Source organism: Mirounga leonina, unplaced genomic scaffold, assembly GCF_011800145.1.
Source record: "Mirounga leonina isolate KUSES-001 unplaced genomic scaffold, KU_Mleo_1.0 Mir_115, whole genome shotgun sequence".
In the NCBI taxonomy this organism is placed as follows: Eukaryota; Metazoa; Chordata; class Mammalia; order Carnivora; family Phocidae; genus Mirounga; species Mirounga leonina.
Window position 1 is genome coordinate 19,587,932 of NW_023270268.1, and position 6,565 is coordinate 19,594,496.

Consider the following 6,565-nt stretch of genomic DNA (forward strand, 5'->3'; position numbering starts at 1 on the left):
GCATACAATGTGATGAATGTTTATAAGAAAGAAAGGTGAGGTAAATGAGGAACTTCCTTAAGAGGAAGTGATAGCTAAAGTGGATCTTGAAAACTGGGATGAATATGGATGGTGAGGTGGGGACAAAATGATATAAAATTCAGATAGACAGGTGGCATAAGCAAAGGCCCAGTGGCAGAAATGGGAGCATTATCAAGCTTCCTTAGTGCAGAGATCTGTGGACTGGTGGGAGGCCAGGGAAAAAAAGTGGCTATGAGATTAGATACAATGACAGGATGACTGGTCAGACCATCGGTTTTTGAATGATGGGCTGGGGAACTGACTGTGGCTATAAATTGTGATGTATGGTGGGAGATGCTCTTGCAGACTGCTGAAGGATTAATATGATGGCTTTAAATGGATCAAAGGAGGATGACAGCAAAATTAAGAAAGCCAGTTAGGAATCTGCTGCACTGGGGCACCTGGGTGGCTCAGTTGGTTAAGCGACTGCCTTCGGCTCAGGTCATGATCCCGGAGTCCCTGGATCGAGTCCCACATCGGGCTCCCTGCTCGGCAGGGAGTCTGCTTCTCCCTCTGACCCTCCCCCCTCTCATGTGCTCTCTCTCATTCTCTCTCACACAAATAAATGAATAAAATCTTAAAAAAAAAAAAAAGGAATCTGTTGCACTTAAAAACACAAAACAAAACAAAAATGAGGGCCTGACTCAGAACGGTGGCAGGGGTAAGGCTTGTATGGGAAGAGTCAACTGAACTCTGCTTAGTATTAGAAATTCAAATAATTTTTCTATCATTTACTATTTTGGGCTCATCTTGCAATTACTCCACATTAATATAAACTAGTTTTAAGCACTTAATTGCATTTATACCAGTTGATAGTTTTCTGATTTTTCAAATTTTATTTATTTATTTATTTATTTATTTATTTATTTATTTATTTGACAGAGAGAGACACAGCGAGAGAGGGAACACAAGCAGGGGGAGTGGGAGAGGGACAAGCAGGCTTCCCACGGAGCAGGGAGCCTAATGTGGGGCTCGATCCCAGGACCCTGGGACCACGACCTGAGCTGAAGGCAGACGCTTAATGACTGAGCCACCCAGGTGCCCCTGATTTTTCAAATTTATAAACAGATTTCTCAAGCTGTCATTTACACTGGAAGGAATTAAGATGTCAATAAATTGAAATTATCTACTTTGTTAACTATGCTGTTTCTTATCCTTTTTTGTTTTTTAAAGATTTTATTTATTTATTTGACAGAGAGAGAGAGAAAGAGAGAGAGCATGGAGCATGAGTGGTGTGGGAGGAGCAGAGAGGGAGAGGGAGAAGCAGGCTCCCCACAGAGCAGGGAGCCCCACATGGGGCCCCATCCCAGGACCCCGGGATTATGACCTGAGCCTAAGGAAGACGCTTAAATGACTGAATCATCCAGGCACCCCACTGTTTCTTATCATAATTGGGTAATACGAAATTAGTAACTCTTTTGGGCAACATCTCTTTTTGATTATATCTAGAAGACCTGATCACATTTTACAGTTACATAAATATTTAATAAAGGTTAAATATAAAATTAAAAGCTTGCAGAATACCACATCTATTTTATTTATTGAGGTATATTTCATACATGTTTTTTTTTTTAAATTATTATTAGTTTCAGGGGCAGAATTTAGTGATTCATCATTTGCATATAATACTCAGCACTCATTACATCAAGTGCCCTCTTTAATGCCCATGACCCACTTACTCCATTCCCCCCACACCCACTTCCCCTTCAGCAACCCTCAGTTTGTTCCCTGTAGTTGAGTCTCTTATGGTTTGCCTCCCTCTCTGTTTTTATCTTTTTAAATTTTCCTTCCCTTCCTCTATGTTCATCTGTTTTTTTCTTAAATTCCACATATGAGTGAAATCATATGATATTTGTCTTTCTCTGACTGATTTATTTCATTTAGCATAATACCCTCCAGTTCCATCCATGTCATTGCAAATGGTAAGATTTCATTTTTTTGATGGCTGGGTAATATTCCATTGCAGAGGGAGAAGCAGTTTCCCTGCTGAGCAATGAGCCCGATGTGGGACTTGATCCCAGGTCCCTGGGATCATGACCTGAGCTGAAGGCAGACGCTTAACTGACTGAGCCACCCAGGCGTCCCTAATGTACAGATCTTAAATGACAGTTTGATGAATTTGGCAAATGTATATGTGCACAATGCCTCACCCCGTCGAGATATGGAACTTCTCATTACTCCCAAAGTGTTCTTGTGCTTTGCCCAGACAGTCCTGTACCATTCCCTACCCCACGACCACTGTTCTGATTTATCACCATAGATTGGCTTGACTATCCTAGAATTGCACATAAATGGAATCATGCATCATGTTCTGTGTTTAACCACTTTCACTTAACATAGTGTTTTAGAGATTTGTCCATGATTGTTGCAGAGATCTGTGGTTCTTTTCTTATTATTATTGAGTAGTGTTCCAGCATATGAATATACCACCATTTCTTTAGCCATCTGCCTGTTGATTTGGGTTATTTCCAGTTTGGGGCAATTATGAATAGAGCTGCTATGAATACTTTTGTGCAGGTCTTTTTGTGGACATGTGGTTCCATTTCTTTCTCTTTTTTGTGTGTGTGGATCCATTTCTTAGACAAATATCTAGGGGTGCAATGGCTGTATCATATGGTAGGTGTATGTCTAACCTTTTAAAAACTGCTAAAATGGTTTCCAAAATGTTTATATTTTTAAAATATATTTTAGGATTGTATGGACTTCTTGTTTGTGTAAATTCTGGACTTCTTGTTTGTATAAAGCTGACCACAAGACTTGATTAAGAATGCAATATTCACATTAGGCTTACATTGACATTTCCTGTGACAATGAGGACTTTGTGATTATAGATGGCTAGCTTAGCTATCAACACCATTTTCCCCATAATTATGCTATAAATTAGGAGGTGACCCCTGAGCCTCTTCTAGTAAGTACTTCAGTATCTGGAAGGTTAACATGAAATTCTCTAAGGTGTTCTTAAGTGGTACCTGAAGGAAAAACATGCTGTAATGTCACATAAGTTAATAATTTTAAGGAGCCTATAGGCCTGGCAGTGAAATTAAATGCTTAACAATAATTCAAAAATGGCTTACAGCAACTTAAAAATGTGAATCATTTAGTGGGGCTGAAATTATGCTCCTGACATATATGTGTGACACACGAGAGCACTTACCTGGGAATTTATTACTAGCTTCTGAGCAAACAAAGCATGACCTACATTTGACTAAAGTCAGCTGTCTTTGGTTAATCCTATGGGCTTCTTTTTATTAATGTCACAATTGCTAATGTGGTATAACATTGTCATTACTGAATAGCACTGCGGGATGAGCTGCAGCTGTTATTTCTCTTTCTGAACCTACTGAGTCATTAAATCTGAGTTTGGGGGAATACAAGTTGTAAAGATTATTCAAATTCTGATTGAGAAATAGGACTACTGGGAAATTGTAGGTACATAAAGTAAAACTTTGAATCAATCCAGGTTCTTTTCTTTTTTTTTTTGTAAGCTTGAATGTTCAAAATTGTTCCTTAGGTTTAATTTGAAATCAAATGTCAGAAAAATAGAGGGTGAATGTAAGAAAATAAAGGGACAATGATATTTATAGGCAAAGTCTTTTTTGCTGATGGGAAAGTGATTTGTTGTTATTGAGAAAATATTAGGAAGTTCATTTCCTTCAAAAGACCATAATATTTTCTAACATTGGAATCCTAATGTTAATTTAAGAATATGCTTTTGTTCTAATGAGACAGAGAATAATTGATTTCTCTTTAATAGGTAAGGGAAATTTTATTGTATTGCTCTTGGTATTCCTTGCAAAAATTTCTATCTTCTTTTAGAATTCTTACTTTGCCTTTCGTCATGATTAGTACTTTGCAAAGGGTATGATCCTGCAGTTCCTAAACTGAGCCTCAGAAATTTTTAAGTTTTGGAGGAGAGTATAGCAATATTCAATATTTCCTGGATACCACATAAACTACTAGCTCAAGATAGTTTTCAGTTTCTTCAGTAAGATTGTACTACGTTCTTCTCAGTGGTGTCATGTATTTGCGAAGCTGGGTTTTTGACAGTTGCTGTGACAAATAACAATTACTACATGAAAAGCAAAGTAGAATGGGGGATGAGGGTGCTGGTGTCCAATCTGATTTCAAAGTTTGAGAAGTTTTGCAATGCCCAATAGATGCACACATCCAATTAGTAAGTACTTGTGGTTATTTAAAGATGAAATAAAAGCATACTTTCAGTTTATGAATATTATTTTTTTCCCCAAATGGCCACTAACCTGTTAGGACCAAAACCAAACAACAAACAAACAGAAAAACAAAATACCTTACCACGTAGGGACCTAACTACTTACTAAATAAAACAGTTGGTTATTTCATTTGGTCTGGGGACACTGAGAAAAATCAGAGAGTCACTAAGGATCCCTCCAAAGTGAGAAATTTTGGGAACCCCTGGTATAATCTGATCATCATTTAAAGAATTTCTGATCTTTTATGTTTATTCAAGACCTGTTTATGTTTATTCTGGCCTGTCATGTGCTTTTGATGTTATTTAAAAATGTTGGGAGCAATGGGAGTTCAGTGATTGACATTTCTGAAGCTCATTTTTTCTGGATGGTATTTTGGAAGTCAGATGTCTGCAATGACTTCATTGACTCCAGGAAAAACTTTAAGTTGAAAAAACTTGTCTTTTGCATCACACCCCCAGGCATAGAAGTCCTGGATAGCCAGACAGCCGGTTCCCATGGCACTATAGAGTGTGGTCCGTGGGTCGGAGCTTATTAGAAATGTAGACTCTCAGGCCCCGCCCGAGACCTGCTGAATCTGAACCTGCATTATAATGAGACCTCTAGGTGATTCATAGGCACAGTAAAGTTTGAGAAACACTGCTCTACCATTTCTATCCCATCCCACCTCAGCCTTCCCAGACGGAATCCCCCATTCCCTCTGAACATGTCTTTAAAACCTAGTTTCTCTGTGCATTATTTGTTTGGGGCCTTACTATCCACTATTTAAAACTTCCTAATGAATTAATGCTTGATAATAGTTGAAATGTGCTATCATTTCCCAGAGAAGACTCTGACAAACCGTCACACTGTATTGTTATTTTTGTCTTGTAAATGTCTTCAACGTTTCTCAGTGCAGCCAAATGCCCTGCCTTCCTTATCTTCTCAGCTATGGTTTTGAGGGTTAGGCTCTCTGTATGCCCCAAAGCAGAAGGTGCGGATGTCGGGCATGTGAGATGGAAAAACGCGATGTTAAAAGTGAGAAAGGGCCTTTCCACACTACCCAGAGAGAGAGGTCCATATGGCAATGTTCTGGGTTCCCATTGTAACTTTAAGGGAAACTTTCACCTTGTGCAGAGCCCTTGATGTCCTGCAAATGAAGATGTCCTCACATTCCTTGCAGCAGGAACCCACTTAGGTGGCAGCCACCTTGACTTCCAACGGGACAGGACGTCTAAAAAGGCAACAGTGATGGCATCTGCATCCGACATCTGAGTAGAACCCGAGAGGCACTTGTGCTGATAGCTCGAGCCCCTGAAAACTCGGCTGATGTCAGTGCCTTCTCCTCCAAGAATACTGGCCCGCAAGCTACGCCGGAGTTTGCTGCGGCCACCAGAGCCACTTCCATCGCCGGCTGGTTCCTCCCTGGGACCTTCACCAACCGGGTCCGGGCAGCCTTCGGAGAGCCACGACTTCCCGTGCTTACTAGTCCTAGGGCTGACCGCCAGCTGCCCCCGCAGGCGTCTTATGTTAACCTGCTTACCACTGTGTATTAACTGGTGTAACACAGATGCTCCTTCGTGCTAGGCGGACATTTCCATCCCAGGCAGCCAGGAGCGGGCGGTCGGTCAGCAGGTCCGAGGTAGTGGGCGCTCGCCCAAAAGTTCTGCGCATGTGCAGCCGCATCCCCGGGACCCCTCGTGGGAGGCTGCGCGGGATCTCCGCTTCTGCAGAGGTGGTGAAGAGATGGAGAGGAAGAGCAGGCTGCTGCCGGAAAGGCCACGACAAAGGAGGAATTTCAGGGTGAGTGGACTGCTCCAGCTCCCGAATGTACTGACCCTCCCCCTGGGGTCGCAGGCGGGTCTGAAGGCGCTGGTGCCCTGGGTGCCTCTTGCAGGGGCCCGGGGGCCTGAGGACTGCTCCGCCGCTCCCGCTGCTCGGGTCCCTGGGCGGCTAAGAACAAGTACCCAGTGGTCTTAAGCTATTCTTTCACAGACTTGGACAGAAAAGGGAAATAAAGCTGACGGAAAATAAGCAGTTTCTTAAAAAAAAAAGGTGGGAGAAGGCCACATTACAGCGGTAGAAACTAAGGCCCCGTGAGGAGTGATTGCTGTGCACCCCAGTCAGTAACAGCAGGGCTGGGAACGGAACTGGACTCGTCTGATTCCAGTTCTGCTTTCCAGTGAAAGTGACGATAGCAAACATCGATGGAATTCTTATTATGTGCCGGGCACTGTTCTATGATCAGCGCATATGTTGTTATTGTTCCAAGTATGCATGTTATCTTTTTACTTATGCCA

General features: G+C 41.8%; 1 pseudogene; it reads left to right on the forward strand.

Moving 5' to 3' along the window:
* Nucleotides 1-2,660: 2,660 nt before the first annotated feature.
* On the forward strand, nucleotides 2,661-6,178 carry LOC117999269 (annotated as a pseudogene).
* Nucleotides 6,179-6,565: the final 387 nt, after the last annotated feature.